The 16,106-nt window shown below is 47.1% G+C and overlaps 1 protein-coding gene across 1 annotated transcript in view; it reads right to left on the bottom strand.

Moving 5' to 3' along the window:
* Positions 1–15,356, bottom strand: part of LRRN2 (leucine rich repeat neuronal 2) — a 97,646-nt gene extending 82,290 nt beyond the window's left edge. The window contains exon 1 of the mRNA XM_072648079.1: positions 14,924–15,356. The gene's annotated coding sequence lies outside the window, so the exon portion shown is untranslated. The remainder of the gene's footprint in view (positions 1–14,923) is intronic.
* Positions 15,357–16,106: the final 750 nt, after the last annotated feature.

Below are 16,106 nucleotides of genomic sequence, written 5' to 3'. Positions count from 1 at the left end.
ACAATGATATCCCCAGCCAGGTTGGGACATCTAACTCTCTGCTCCCTCCACACCAGCTCCAGAGCCCCAAACTCCCCACCTCAGCCCTAGTCTAAGGGAGAGGAAGGGACAACTTGTGGAGTGAATAGGTCTACCCTTCCACCCCGCTCCCCCACAAAGATAAGATTCTCCCCCCACTATTTAGTATTGTTTCTCAGCACTTTGTCTAGAAAGATTTTCTTACCCTTTGGGAGTAAAGACATTTCCTCATTTTCTGCTCTCTATTATCAATATATGGATAAAGTATAGCAGTAATCTGGTGCCATCTTCCCCCCTTCCATCCTCATCATCTAGCCCCCTTCTAGGTTCCTCCCACTATCAGCTGCTACATGTCCAACAATGCACCACTATTTTAATTCCAGCCAATTCTGACATTCTAATGAAGGCCAAAGCACCTAGCACAACATCTTGCACGTAGATGATAATCAATAAATCTTTGTTGGAAAAAATGAATGAATGAATGAAGGCCAATTCCTGATCAATGAATCCCTCACTGACTTCTCGAAATTGATAGTTATTCCTTCTTTGCATTATCCATTGATTGGTGATGACCCCTGCCACCGATTTCTAGATACAGTACCGATCTGAGTTCAAACCCTACTTCTGACAGCTGCAGAACCCTGGGTGAGTCACTTAATATCTCTCAGCCTTGCCTGTTTCCTTAACTGTAAAATAATAATAGTTATTATAACAATCCCAACCTCACAGGGTGATTGGGAGAATTAAATGAAATAATGCATGTAAAGCATTTTGCAAACCTATTCTGGTTATCCATTTGGACAACAGAGGTTGACTGCATATGGAAGGGAACAGACACAGAGGCAGGCAGAGAGGATGAAGGGAAGTCCCATCCAAGAAAACAAGCATGGTGTTCATGATTCCCATGCTCCCTGCTGCCCTTGGAGAAAAGAGTCCAGAGGTTGGGTATTTACCAGAGAAAGGTATCCCTTACAACAAAGTCAGGTATGCCTGCTACCCTCTCCTTCCTTTCTCCAAGACCCAGCCTCCATTTCCCTCCCACGACTGCAATACAATGCAGATAATTTGCAGGGTTTATCCAACTCTCCATTTTCATTGTACCCAACTCTGCTCAGTTCCTTAAGCCTGGTGAAGGCTAGAGAGTGTGTGGCTGTTTGAGTGTGGAGTAAATGCCCTCCAGGTACCTCAGAAGGCAGAATGAATTGGACCAGGGACATGGCCTCCTCTGAGGACTCAAGGAGCAGAGGAGAAGGCTTCAGGTGCTTGGAGGTCAAGAGTAAGTCTAGCTAAAAGCACTTTTATGACTCTGCTCTGCATTTCTGTCTAAATAGCTCCAATTTCCTGAAATATCCTCACTATGCACCTACCCTGGGGACTCTTTCCATCCCCTGCTTTTCAGCCTTCTTCATGATTATCTTCTCCCATTAGAAAGTAGAGACTGTCTTGTTTCCTCATATTTTTACCCCCAGAAGGTAGCACAGTGCTTGGTACATAAAAAACAATTAATAAATGTCTTGCCTATCCATCCATCCATTTATCTATCTATCTATCTATCTATCTATCTATCTATCTATCTATCTATCTATCTATCTATCCCTTCCTGTTGCTATTTCAAGGGAAGTCATGGTCAAGGTGTTAAAGAGTTCTTTGTTTTAGGAGTTCATAAGGAGGTGATGGGAAGATGGATGAGGGGGTGGGAAGGAACTAGCAAGCTCCTTTTACCCTTGCCCCTCTCCTAAACCTCAATTCCCACCCCCTGCCATCCGCCCTGATTCCCCAGCTCTGCCTGCCAAGCTCTGCAAATCACCACACATGCCAATAAGTCATTAGAAACCGGAGCTGCAAATGTGGGGTTGCCATGGAGACCGACACTGGGAGCTGGCAAGCCCCGGCAGGCTGGGCCGGCGGACTCAGGTGTGCTGTACCTAGAGCTGAGGAAGGTTCCGGTGCCTTGCAAGGGAAAGATAAAGTGGAGACCACCAGACTTCCAGCCTTATCTGTGGACTGGCGCCAGGCAGAATGGGCAAGGGGGATTCTGCCGCCGTTCCTCTTCTGTGTCGTTCCTCCTTCCCCGCCTCTGCCCATCATCGGCTTGTTAGACTTGATAAATGTCAGCTTAGGCTCTGGGAGCCAGCGGGGGATGGGAAGGTGGCACACCGCCCGAAGCCACTGTGCCAGCTTCTCTCCTGTTGCAGGGGCCTCAGAGGAGGCTGCTTCCATAATGTCAATCTATGCAATCCATTCTATACTGCTAATGCAGAAGGAAGCCTTGAGGATTGGTCTGGCTCTGTGGGAGTATGGGAGGAGAGAATGGGACAAGACTGAGGAGCAGTAAGTCTGAGAAGCAGAACCGGACTCTAGGGGCATCCCAAGCAACTGTACCCCTTGGAACCAGGATAACACACCTTAGAGAGATAAGAGATTGGAAAGAGCACTGGACCAGAAATCAGTGGTTCTGGGTTCTGCTCCCACCTCTGATACTAACTAGCCATGTGACCTTGGGAAAGTAACTTCACCTCCTCTGGCTTCAGTTTACTTATCTGTAAAATACTTGGATTGGAAGAGATGATCTTAACTTAACTTCCTTCTCTTCTTTTCCTCCTGAAGGTGACCCAGAAGTCCAGGGTCTTGGGTGGGGAGTTGACAAGGAGGTGAGAATGTAGATTTAGATTGTTTTGGATGAGGTAAAGAGGTGAGATGGGGCCTCATATGATCCGGAAAAGGAGAGTATAGGGGGTAGTGCTATACTTGAAGTCAAGGAAGACCCAGGTTTGAATCCTGCCTCAGGCACTTACTGGCTAGGTGATTATGGGCAAAAGAACTAGAGGGTCTCTGCCAGTTCTCAGTCTATGATCTCATGACCTCATTTTTTTGACTGTCTGTGTTTTCAGTGTGTGCACATATGTGCATGTGTGTGCATGAGCATGTGTGAGAGAGAGACAGAGAAACAGAGAGATAGTTAGTTTCCTGTCTCCCTGTCAGACCATGAATGCCCTCAGCGTAAGAACCATGTCTCTTTCCTCTGGATCCTCTTTTCCTCCAAGCAAAGTCTGAGAATGATTGATAGATGGATAAAACTGACAGATAAATGCAGCAGAGATTCTGCCTTTACTTTCCATGCTTTGCCCCTACTTCTCTGTACTCTCTTTAGAGTCATCTAAAGGAGACACTACATTGTTTAAAACATATTCTGAAATACAAACTGTCAGAAATAATAATAACATTTACATAGCTCCTTAAAAGGTTTTCAAGCACGTTACATATGTATTCATTTATATTTGTGTACATACACACACATATACACACACAGAACACAGAAGGGGAGGTGGTGACAGAGTCTTCTGTGCCCACTCTACCTGGCACCAGCCCACAAACAAGACTGGATATATCATACACACACACTCACACACACACACATATACACACACATGTACATATATATAAAATTTCATTTTATTTTCACAATCTTGTGAAGTAGGTGCTATTATTATCCCCATTTTCACAGATAGGAAACAAGAGAGGTTAAGTGACTTACCTAGGGTCAAACAGTTAGTAACTGTAAGAGGCAGGATTTGAATTCAGAACTTCCTCGATCCAAGTCCATCACTCTATCCATTGTGCCACATCCTAAATTCACAGAGACTTTACCAATCCTAATTTGGGGCTTGGGAGAAGATACCTCTCAGTTTGAAGAAGAAAAGATAATATTTGATTGGGGTTTGGGAATAGTATTTTTACAAGTCTTTTCTCATGCATCATGATTATCCCCTTGCAATAATGTTGCTTCTCTCCCCTCCTTTTCCTCCAGATGAGACCGCTTTAGTGCCCACCCTGGGGTCCTGTGCTCCTTATCTATGAGCCTCACTTCTAAGCACTCCAAGACTCAACATAAAGCACTCCAGCCTTCTTCTTAACACCCCTGCCTCCCAATTTCTACATCTTACTCTAGGAACAACAGTCAAATTAATATTGCTGTTCCTGGAAAGGGCATACATGCCTGTTCGTATACATTTATTTACTGTCTCCTCCATTAGATTGGGAGCTCACTGAGGTCAGGGACTGTTGTTTGCTTCTTTTTATATCCCTTGTGCTTAGCACAGTGCCTGGCACACAGTAGGTATTTAATAAACATTTACTGCTTGATTGATTGACATGTGACTCAATTATCTTTTGACTTTAGTCACCATCCTTGTGACTTCCAAAGTTCTTCTCTCTGGCCTTCACTCTTCAAAACATGTTGTCTTATTCAAATTCTAATTCTAATATGAATACGAGCTCCTTGAGGGCAGGGACTGTCTCAATTTTGTATTTGAATTTCCAGAGCTTATAATGGTGCCACTTAGTAGATGCTCATTTAATCCATCCATTTACTGATTCATTCAGCATACTTCTAGTCTTGAAGACTAGCACCATTCTCCTGGAAAGTAATAGGATTGAGTGAGAAAAGACAGGAGATTTAGGTTCTATACCCAGCTCCAGTTATATGAACTGAGGCAAAGTAACTTCCTTTCTCTGGACTTTCTCTGATCCATACATGGATCAGCTGAAATAAATGAGGATATTCAGCCTGGAGAATGGAAGACTTATGTGAAGCATGATCATTCTGTCCAAATGTATGAAGGACTATCACATGTTAGAGAAATTACGTCTTCTTCTGTTTGGCCCCAGAGGGTAGAGTGAAAAGTAATAGATGATAACGACTGATTGACTGATTGCTACAAGGAAATACATTTTCAGCTCCTTATAAGAAAAACTTCCTAACAGAATCAGTAAATCAAGAAACATCTATGAAGTGCCTACTATGTGCTAAGTGTTAGGGACACAAAAATATGCAAATGATAGTCCCTGCCCTCAAGGAGTTCCCAATCTAATGGAACTGACCAAAAGTGGAATGGGGCTTCATGAGGTCACAGGATTATAGATGTGGAGTTGGAAGGGACCTCAGGGGTCTAACCTTTTCATTTTACAGTTGAGGAAACTGAGACTCAGAGACATGAACTGACTTGCCCAAAGTCACACAGATATGAAGTGATAGATCCAAGATATAAACCTAGGTGATTTGTTTCCAAAACCAGCATTTTGTACTATACCACGCTAATGAGTTCTCCAACCCTAAAGGTCTTTAAGAAAAGACTGGATTAGATGAGAGCCCTGCAATGGTTATGCCTCTGGTTTTTTCTAACTTTGCTTTCTCTATGTGAGGCAAAATGACCAGGGGGAAAAGATGAGGCTTTTTTTTCTGTACACTATGAAAAGCTATGGGGACAATAAACCCCTTTGCTTCCTATCTACTCTGTCTTCTGCTTGATGCCCAGACTTAATCTATGATGTACTCTCAGCTCAGTCAACTCCTCTGCACCCATTTGGGCCCAGAGGAAGGAAAGTGAGTCCCATTGTGAGTCTAGGGGCTCTGACCTAGAGCTGAAGGTGGCCAAGTCAGTCTTGTCTCTGAAGGAGCCACCAACCCACCCCAGCTCATCCCCAAGGACAGCCCAAGTCTGTGAGGTGGAGCAGTTAGCACTGATTCCCCAAGCCCTTGCCCCGTGGGAAAGGAGGGGCTTGCCCTTCATGGGTGAAGGGGTCTATTCATTCTCAGTGAATTCATTCCCAGTTGATTTTAAATCGAACTGTCTGGCCCTGGGACTTAACCACCAAGGAGGAACCCTGGGGAAGCTACAGGAAAGAAGACAGTGTGAGAGAAGCAGTCTGGATATTTGGCATTAAAATGCTTCCCAGGGGAACTCTGGAGGTCTGGAGTCTGGAGAGGTGAGCTTTGGCTCAAGGGGAGAGAGATAGCAACCCATTAAGCCAGCAATAGAGATGGTTTTATAGGAGAATTATGGAAATGATTAGAGTGTTGGAAAATGGGACTGAGGAAGAGAGGTTTAAAGAACAGGGATCATTTGGTCTGGCAAAGACAAACGCAGAGCGGGTGTGAGGGGGCTCCCAAGGGTTATTCTACAAAAGTGGATGGCTGATTCTCCAGTTCCATGGAGGGCAGAACAAAGCCTCCAAACCTTCTCTGGTCCAGTCCCCTTCTGTCTATCCAGCCTTAATCATTAAAAATAATGAAAACAGCAGCTGCCACTCACTCCTATACTGCTGATAAAGCACTTTACATACATCATCTCATTTGATCTCTACCTCCCTGGGTTCCCCAATACGGACCCTCTGTTCTACTGAACCCGTCTCCTCACTGTTCCCAACACAGATCATATCCATATTTTCTTTCAAGCCTTTGTTCCTGTTCTTTCCTCCAACCCTCGAGTACCCTCCTGGCTCTTTGACTCTCCGAATCCTCCTTCAAGGTCCATCCCCTTCCTCAGATACTCTAACTCACACTGATCTCTTCTCTGAACTCTGGTAACGGGGATACTCTAAACCACACAGGTTCAGCATGTGATCATTATATATTGTCAAGCTTCAACCTCTCATAATTTCTAGTGCCTGTTTTCTCTTTCCCTCTACTTCATAAATCCCTTGAGGATACGACCTATGACTTATACATCTCTGAATCCCCCACAGCACTGATGCACAGTGTTAAGACAAAAGAAGTCAAGGTTTTATCAGTTTGAGGAATGTAGGCTATCCTCAGATTGGACACTTCCTCATTGGGTAGACTGTGAATTTCAGAAGAATATAAGTTCTTTGTGAGCAGGATTACTCTGCATTTTGTCTTTAAATCCTCAACCCTAACAGAGGGCCTGGCATGTAGGAAGTGTTTAAACATGTTGAAATAAATTGAAGAAATAGCTCCAATTCAAAGAAGATTTCAAGGTCAGAGCACATTTTTGTTATACATGGCCAACATGGCAATTTGTTTTGTTTAGCTATACACTTTCATAATGAGTTTTGTTTTTCTTTCTTAATGTGGGAGGTAGGGGAGAAAGAGAAGACAGATTTTTGTTGATTTAAAAGAATTTTTAAATTAAAAAGTAAAATAAAATTTTAAAAGAAGGTTTCAAAGTTCTTGGGGAGCAAAAGAATCCTCAGTCTCTAACACCACATCTGAGATGAATGAGGGGATGGTCCTATTTAGAGGTAAGGGAATAAACATTTATTAAGCACCCACTGTATGCCAGGTATAACCCTAAATGTTTTACAAATATCTTATTTGATCCTCACAACAACTTTGGGAGGTTAAGTGCTATTATTATCCCCATTTTACAACTGAGGAAATTGAGTCAAAGAGAGGTTAAGAGGTTAAGCCCAGGGTCACCCAACTAGCAAGCATCTGAGGCTGGATATGAAGTCAGCTGGGAGTCCTGAGTTCAGGTCTAATATTCTACCCACTGTACCCCTTGCTACCTCAGGTCACATGCAGTTCTAGGTTTCTAGACTTTTATCCTTGGTGGCACTGGGCAAGATCTCCCAGGGGTCTGTGGAGACCCAAACCCACAGGTGCCTTCTAATGATTAGATTCTGTGTATAAACACCAGAAGGGCCAAGGAACCCTTGATGGCAAGGTGAAGAGCCCATCCCCTGGCCTGACTCCCCTACCCTCTGGCATTAGATTGCTTGGTTCCCCACCAATCTCCCTTCTGTGAACATTCTCACCTCCTGGGCCTTACATCCTCTGCTCTTTTAGACCAAAATTTTTTTGCTTTTATCACTCCCCTCTGAAGGCTCATTTTGAGAGCCACTTTAAAGAAACGTAACCTTTCCTGTTGGCTGCCTTTCTTCCCTCTTCCTCCTTTCTCCTCCCTCCCGCCCTCTTTTTTTTTTTGTCTTGAAAGTCTCAGATTAGACAGAACTACTGCTCCTGTGGGACCTAAAGAAAAGCGAGATGCCTAACAATTTCTGCCCTTTTCTCTCCATAATATTCTTTCTGAAGGATCTGACTTCTGAGACACATGTAAAAATGAAAAATTCCACTTCTTTGCCCCAAGACAATGAGCCTGGTTTTCTGTTAAGCCTGGATTCCAAAGTGACCCCCAACTCTCGCAAATCTATCCCCAAGTCATTTGGGTTCTTCCTGTATTTGGTCTCATGCTCTGTGAATATGGTGACAGAAGACTTTGGTTTGTGTGACCAAGTAACTTTCCCTCTTGGCCTCAGTTTCCTCATCCATAAAAGTTAGATGTTGGAGGAGATGGTCTCTAGTTCCAACATTCCATGACTCAATGATCTCTCACATGCACCCAAAGGGTCTTGGGTAAGACATAAAGAAAACTTCTTTCGACTAAGCTTGTCAAAAACTTCTGGACTAGGTGACAGAGGGAAATGGCAGCATCTTCCACTCCAAAGGACTCAAAGAAGGAGAAAGACAATCATCAGTCTGTTAGGGGTAGGCTTTCTCCTGGGAGAAGGGAGAACAGAGGCCTTCACATGGCCCTATTTGTCTCAAGGACGGTTAGGCTTTAGAACAAAGTGGGGAGAATGGGGAGAGTCTCAGAGCCTTAACTACTATGGTATTGGAGAATCAGGACTTGAGAAATATTTGGTGTTGTTCAGTCCTGTCTGACTCTTGTGACCTCATCTAGGGTTTTCTTGGCAAAGAGACTTGGAGTTCTTTGCCATTTCCTTCTCCAGCTGATTTTACAGATGAGGAAACTAAGGCAAACTGGGTTAAGTGACTTTCCCAGGGTCACACAGTTAGTAGGTATCTGGAGCTGGATTTGAACTCTGGTCTTCCTGACTCCAGGTTGGGACACCCTGTCCATTTCACCACCTAGCTCTCCACTAATCTCAACCTGTCCTTCCTCCAGGAACTTGATTCAAGTCTATCAAACTGAGGAGAGAGAGGAAAACCTCAAAATCCAAATCCAACGCACTCAAAGAGTCACCTTCTAAAGGGCTGCTTCTATGCTGAGCCCTCTTGGACTATCAGCTGTCAGTGGACAGGGAGGGGTCATGGTATGTCTGGGGGTGGTACGGTGCCTAGTTGTTTTTTTAAGCTGGTTAGAACACGATGTTAATGAGGCCAAGGTCACAACTTCCACCCCTATTGGGGCCATTTTTTTTTTTTTTGCACAGGGAAAAAAATTGTTTCAAGACCAAAGATCATGCTCCCAATTAGCCCATTAGTATATGGATGGCAGGCCAACCTATCACTGCCATGGGAAAAACAGCTCAAAGATCACATCTTACTAATGGGGAAATGGAAGAAGGGAAAGATTCGTTAGTAGTATCATCAAATGTATGCAAACAAGTCATACCTATACTATACACACTGAGACATGATGTGAGCACTTGGTTAATGTTCCACAGTCTTAAGAAGCTGTAAGGAAGAACTTGGTGGGCAGCAAAACAGAACCAAACAAGAAACATTTATTAAGTACTTGCTGTCTACCAGACACTGTACTAAGTGCTGGGGAGATAAAGTCCAAACTGGAAGCATCTCTACTTTCAGAAGGCCCGGGGACCTATTTTACTTGTCATATTCTGCCTGAAATACAAGCTTTTTGTCTTTCACCTTCTCTCTGTCTCCTCCCTCCCTCCCCCCCCCCCACTCCAGTTTGGGTCTCTTCATCTCTTCTTCAGAGGCAGGTGAAGTGGTGGCACAATGGAGAGAGCACTGGGCCCACAGACAGGAAGACCTGAGTTCTAATCTGGATTCAGATACTTACTAGCTCCTCAATCCTGAGCAAGTCACTTAGCTTCTATCTGCCTCAGCTTCCTCATCTATAAAATGGGGACAATAATTACACCTGCTTCATGGGATTGTTATGAGGACAAAAGAAGATAACAGTCATAAAGTAGGCACATAGCCTGGCACATAGTAGGTGCTTCTTTCTTCGACCTTCCCTCTCCCCTACTCTTTTTCTTTCCCTGCCCCTTATCTCAGCTTCTATTCCTTTATCTATTTTTTCTATCTCAGAATTAGGGAATCGTAGACTTTCAGACAAGAAAGGGACCTTAGAAGTCATTTAGTACAATCTGCACAGGAGCAAGGATCTCTTCTGCACAACGAATACAACACCAGACCTGGAGTCAGAAGACCCAAGTTCAAATTCTGCCTCTGACACTTACTACCTGTGTGACCCTGGGCAAGCCGCTTAACCTCTGCCTGCCATTGGTTTTCTGTAGAATGGGAATTATAATAAAACCTACCTCCCAGGGCTGTTGTGAAGATAAAATGAGATAATATTTGTAAAATGCTTTGCAAGCCTTAAAGCACCATAGAAATGATAGCTATGACTAACAATCAGGCAGGTAAGGTGGCATAGTGGAGGAAGACCTGAGTTCAAATTCAGCCTTAGACATTTACTAGCTGTGTGACCCTGGGCAAGTCACTTTACCCCGTTTGCCTCAGTTTCCTCATCTGTAAAATGAGCCGGAGAAGGAAATGGCAAACCACTCCAGTATCTTTGCCAAGAAAACCTCAGCTGGATCGTGAAGAGTCAGAGATGACTGAACATGGTGTCCCTGACAGATATCCAACTTCCAATTTAAGACTTCTTGCGACAGGAAACAATTCTACCTTTACAGAGTTCTTTCTGTTGGGGAAATTTTTTCTTGCATTGGAAGCCTCATGTCTGAGCCCAAACAACCAAGTCCAGTCCCTTCTCCACCCTGCCCAGGATGGTGAAGAGTCTATGCTATGTCAGGACAGATTGAAAGAGCTGGAGGTGTTTAGCCAGGAGAAGACTCAGAGAAGGATGTGATGTAACTGTCTTCAGGTAAGGGCCCTTACAAGGTAAGATGGATCAGGCTTATCCTGTTTGGCCCCAGAGGGCCAAACTAGGAGCAGTGAAGCATATTTAAACTTGATGTCAGGAAAAACAATTAGTACTGTCCCAAAATGGCATGGGCTGCTGCCTCTGGAGATCAGCTTTCTCATCCTTGGAAGTCTTCAAGCCAAAGTTGATGACCACTTGTTAGGTAGGTTATAGTGGAAATTTCTTTCAGATCTGGACTGGACTAGGTGGACTCCCAGTGAAGAGATGGGTAGCATCTCTCACCACCACCATCCTCACTGATCAGGTTCCTGTGGTCCTGTGTCAGACTCAGTCTCTCCTTTTACTTTCTTGTCAGAGGTTTGGGCCTTGTGCCTTCCCCTTTTCCTGAGCTAGTGGGCAGAGGTCTCCTCCCACAGGCCCCTCTGGAAGTTAATGCCAGCATGGAGGAAGGACTGTATGCAGGGCACTGGGGTTCCTTTTGCCAATGGGCAGTACCATGCCTGTACCAGGAAGTCACAGATGAGTAATCTGACCTACTGTTATGCCCAGGAGTCTTGATTAGTGATAAGATGAAGGGAGAGGAACAGAACTGGGCATGCAAACCTTCATCCATACGCACTGGAATTGGCCTCTCCAAGTGATCTCTGTAACTTCTGTTGTCTCACAACAGTTCTTAAATTCTCTGATTCTGTTTGTACCTCTTCTATCCCACTTATCCCACTTATAGCTGTATTTAGTTACCTATATTTCCTTCTCTTCCCTACTAGACCATAAACTCTAGGAGGGCAGAGATCATGCCTTATGTATCTTTGCATTCACAGGGACCATCTTGCACTCAGTAGGCACTTGTCATGATTTGTTAAATGAATGAATGGTACATATTACCTACAAGTTAGCATGAGAGGGGCAAATACTGGTTCCTCTCATCCACTCTCCTCCCTACTTTGTTTGCCTCCCTTATAAGGGCTCAGGTGTCAGCCCTTCTACAAACCTACTCTGATTCCTAGGCAGCTGAGAGAACTTAGTCACTACAATAAATATTTATTGAGCTTCTATCACTATCTCGGATGCTCTGGAAGACACAGAGCAGAACAGCACACAGTCTTTGACCTTGAAGAGCTAAGTCTGGGTGGCAAGGCACACACATGAAGAAGTAAATGATAAAACAAGTTAACTAATGAGGGGAAACAGCAACCATCACAAGGCAGCATGTTCCCTAAGTGCCAAATGACAGCAAATACAAGAGTTCAGAGGAGAAAGAAATAGCTAAGGGCTGGAAGGGTCAAGGTAGTTTCAGATGGAAGGTGTGGTTGGATGGTTATTAGCACTGGTGCTTATTATACCCACGCTTCACCCACCTCCGGGCAAGTCACCCTCCGGATCAAGCCTCCTACTGCTACCTGAAACACCTCATTCCTGTCTCCTCAGTTCTGTGTCAGAAAGCTCTCACAGTAGGTCCGTAATTTTAAGGAGCTTCAGAGTGAAAGGGCAGTCTAGTGTCACCCTACCCTTTCCCATCCCTCCCCCATCCCTGATTTTATAAATGAGGAAACTGAGGGAAAGAGAGGTAAAAAGACTGGCTCATGGTCACCCAGTGGCAAAGCTTCTAGAGAGGACAGTTCTTTTGTTAGGCTGTGCACTGATTAGTCCACTGTCAGAAAACAACCCAGATGCTGTAATGAGGACTATTCTCCATCTTTTTTCCAACTCTTCCTCTGCTGGGAGTCTTAAGAGCTTTAGGGGAACAACTGAAATTGTCCAAAAGCCCAAATACTGGCAGGGAACTGCCTGGGAGAAGAAAGCAGATGGAAACAGGGGCAAAAATGAATTTGAAAAATCAATGAATTATTTTTGATTTTTTCAAATGAAGCAAGTTGTAGAGGCTGAGGGTATAGGCAACTGAGATGGGGCAGGAAGAGTCCAAGGAAATGCAGCAATCAAGCGGGTCTTCTAACAAAGGGGAGGTGACAAAGCCAACAGTCAGAATGTTTGGGGAAGCATCATTTCCAAGGCTTGCATAGGGTTCAAACTGCAGTTTGCAGAAAAGAGAGGATGAAAGAGAACTCTGGAGCAGAGATGGAGACAGAGATAAAGGAGGTAAAGCTTCAGGGAGAGGGAGAGAAAGAGACAGGAATCAGTGAGGTGGCAGGGAGAAAGGGAGAGAAGGAAGAGGCAAGGGGACAGAGAAATACAAGGGAATAGAATGGAGATGGGAGAAAGAAAAGAGACTAGGAGACAAGCTAAGCTGTAGCCTGAGTTTCCTTATTCATTTGGGGTCCTCTTCAGTCCTTGGGGGTAGAAAAAGTGCTGAGATGGAGGTTTTCAGGGGCCCAATGCCCAGCCGTTCTCAGCACTTAAGGTGCAGAGATCCAAACTGCCATCTGTCCTCAGAAGAATTATAGCTTCAAGAAACGAGATGCCCACCTCACTTGGCACCCTAACCTAGGCTAAAGTCTCCTCCTCCAAGCCAGGAAACAGAAAAGTCCTTTTCCCTTCAGCAGCAGCAATTTTCTTCCAGGGGCTAAGCCTAGGGCTTGCAAATATCCAGAACCTGATGGTAAGATGGTCTGATGCCACCACCTCACCCCTGGATTCTGCCAGTTAAGGCTTGCATACCCAGTTCTGTTCCTTTCCCTCCATCGTTTCACTGATCAAGCCTCCCGGGCATGAAAGCAGGTCAGATTACTCATTTGTGACTTTTCCTGGTACAGGCACAGTACTGCCCATAGGCAAAGGGAACCCCAATGCCCTGTATGTAACCCCCCCTCCTCAATGTGGGTATTAACTTCCAAAAAGAACTGAGAGGAGATCTTTGCCCATTAGTTCAGGAAAAGGAGAGGCAAGAGGGTGGTAAGAAGGTAAAAGGTGACTCTGAGCCTGATAGGACCCCAGGAATTGAGGAAGCCTTAGTGTATACAGATTAGTGAGGATGATGGTGGTGAGAGATTCTGCCCATCTCCACTTTGGGAAAAGGTGGTTGCTCCCTGCTAGACTGGCCTCACCTCTTGGGGTTCTCAGGTGAAAGGTGTGCCCAACAGCATAAGGGGCACATTCATCTCAGGAAAATGAGAGCAGTGCTTGGGTCCCCTTCCCCCTCCTCCTCACTCCTTCCCGACCCTGCCAGCCACCCAATTAGAAGCTGCGTTGGCTCCAACAGATGGGAGCTGCTGCGGCAGGCAGCCTGAGAAACACAGCATAAAGCCCAGCTGACAGTCTCCTTGCTTATTTTGGTTCAGGGAGGATGGGTAGAAGCAGAGGCAGAGGAAACAATTGGGGTCACAATATACTCAGGCCCTGTCCCTTGGACTTTCTAACCTCCTGGTGGGCGCCAGTAGGACTCTGGTTTCTCCCAATAGTCAGCTCTTCTCCCTCCAAGTGAGCAAGTCGGAAGACGCCCTCTCTCATAGGGCAGATGGACCACCTGTAGCTGGCCTGCTTCCCATTTCCCTAGTGTCTAGGTGCAGGAAAACCCAGGTCCAGGGGGTGAAGCTTTGCTGTTGGGCATCTGGCCTCTCTGCCCTCCTCCGAAGGAAGTGCCCCTTGGCAGAGAAGAAGGGCCTCTCCCAGCCCATACCCATCACCCCCTTCCCTTCTCCCCTGCCCTATCTCCCATCTCTGGCTGCCCCCAGTGCCTGAAGGAGGAGCCTCTCTCCAGGCAGCACAGGGCAGACTGGCAGACACCACTACACAGGCCATTTTGCTCCTTTCCACGGGCACTTCAGAACCAGGAGAGTTGAAATACCAAAGGACACCTCCCAGTGTAGTCCATTTCTGTGCTGTTCCAAGCTCCCTCATCATCCCCCAGGTTCCCCTTAATGCCTTCCAATGTCCAGATGTCCCCTTCCAACCAAGCAACAGTTTGTGGAGGCTTCAGCCTCCAGAGGGTTAATTAATCCAAGGGAACAAGAGATCTCCCCCACACAGGCGCAATCTCCTCGCCAGCTCCCAGTCAGTGTCTGTGCAGCGAGCAGCCTGCCTTTTTATTCCTTTCCTGCCACCAGCCTCTTGTCCCCTCTCCCCCTCCCCCCTCCTCCAAGCACCGTCCCCGGCTGCCCATCAGCACCCTGGTCCGCAGGGGCCCAGATCCCGAGGGGGAGGGGCAGGGCAGAGCCCCCACATCCAAGTCCCGCGATCCTGCCCTAAAGCTCCCCGGCCGCGCTTGTCCGCAGCTGGCCCGGGCTGGAGCTGCAGGATGCCGCCCCCCGGCCGCCCCCCACCCGCGCCCTCGCCCTCCCCAGCGGCGCCGGCGGCGGCAGCGCAGCGCCCAGCCCGGGCACACTCACCCTGGGAACGCGGCCGCGCCGGCTCGGGGCAGCGCCGTCATCCGCCCGTCTGCCGCCCGCCACGGGCACGCACGCACATCGGCCGCAGCCCGCAGCTCCAGGCTCGGCGCCCCCGCCCGCACCCGCGTCGCATCCAGCCACGAGGACGCGGGGTTGTGGCCCCGGCCCCGGCGCGGGGACCGAGTTTGCCCGGGAGCGGGGTCCGGGGTGGGGGGAGCGACGGCCGAACAGCGGCCCCTGCTCGTCCCGGCCGCCCGCTGCCCTCGCCCTCCTCGGGGCTTCCCGCTCCTGCCGGAGCTCTCCAACCCGAGGGCTCCGCTCCTCCTTCGCAGTCCTCTTCGGGAGGCAGGCGGGACAGCGACTGGGGCTCGCTCGCTCTGCTCGCGGCTCATTTGTAATTGCACGCAGCAGGCCCTCTGCGCTCCCCGCGCGCCCCCCGCCCCCCGCTTCCCCACCTCGTTCTCCACCTCCCCAGCCCCGGCTCCCCTCCTCCCAGCCTGCGCGTTTCACCACCCACCGCCCGCACCGCCTCTGTCATTTTAACTCCTCCGGTGCCAGAGGGGCCCGGGACACACACACACACACACACACACACACACACACACACACACACACACACACACACACACACACACATTCATACACACACACACACAGTAACACACACTCACACTCACTCACACTCTCACACACACAGTAACACACACTCGCACTCACACTCACACACAGTAACACACACTCGCACTCGCACAGTAACACACACTCACACACTCATACACACTCACACACAGTAACACACTCACACACACACACACTCACATTCACATTCATACACACACGCACTCAACATATGCACGCACACGCTCACACACACTCACACACACATTCACACACACTCTCACACACACTCACACACACATTCACATATACACTCACACACATACACTCACACACTCACACTCACACACATTCACACTCACACACATGCACATACACACACACACACTCACAAGCATGCACACACACATTCACATTCACACACATGCACACACTCTCTCACACACATATACTCACATGCACACACACTCACACATACACACACACATTCACACACACTCACACTCACAGGAGCGAGTGGAGATGGACTTTGGAGCTGCCAGTCAATATCTCAACAAGCAGTTGT

The sequence above is a fragment of the Notamacropus eugenii genome, chromosome 2, assembly GCF_028372415.1.
Source record: "Notamacropus eugenii isolate mMacEug1 chromosome 2, mMacEug1.pri_v2, whole genome shotgun sequence".
Classification (NCBI taxonomy): Eukaryota; Metazoa; Chordata; class Mammalia; order Diprotodontia; family Macropodidae; genus Notamacropus; species Notamacropus eugenii.
The sequence above is the reverse complement of the archived record's forward strand: the minus strand, read 5'-3'. Positions and strand labels throughout refer to the sequence as shown.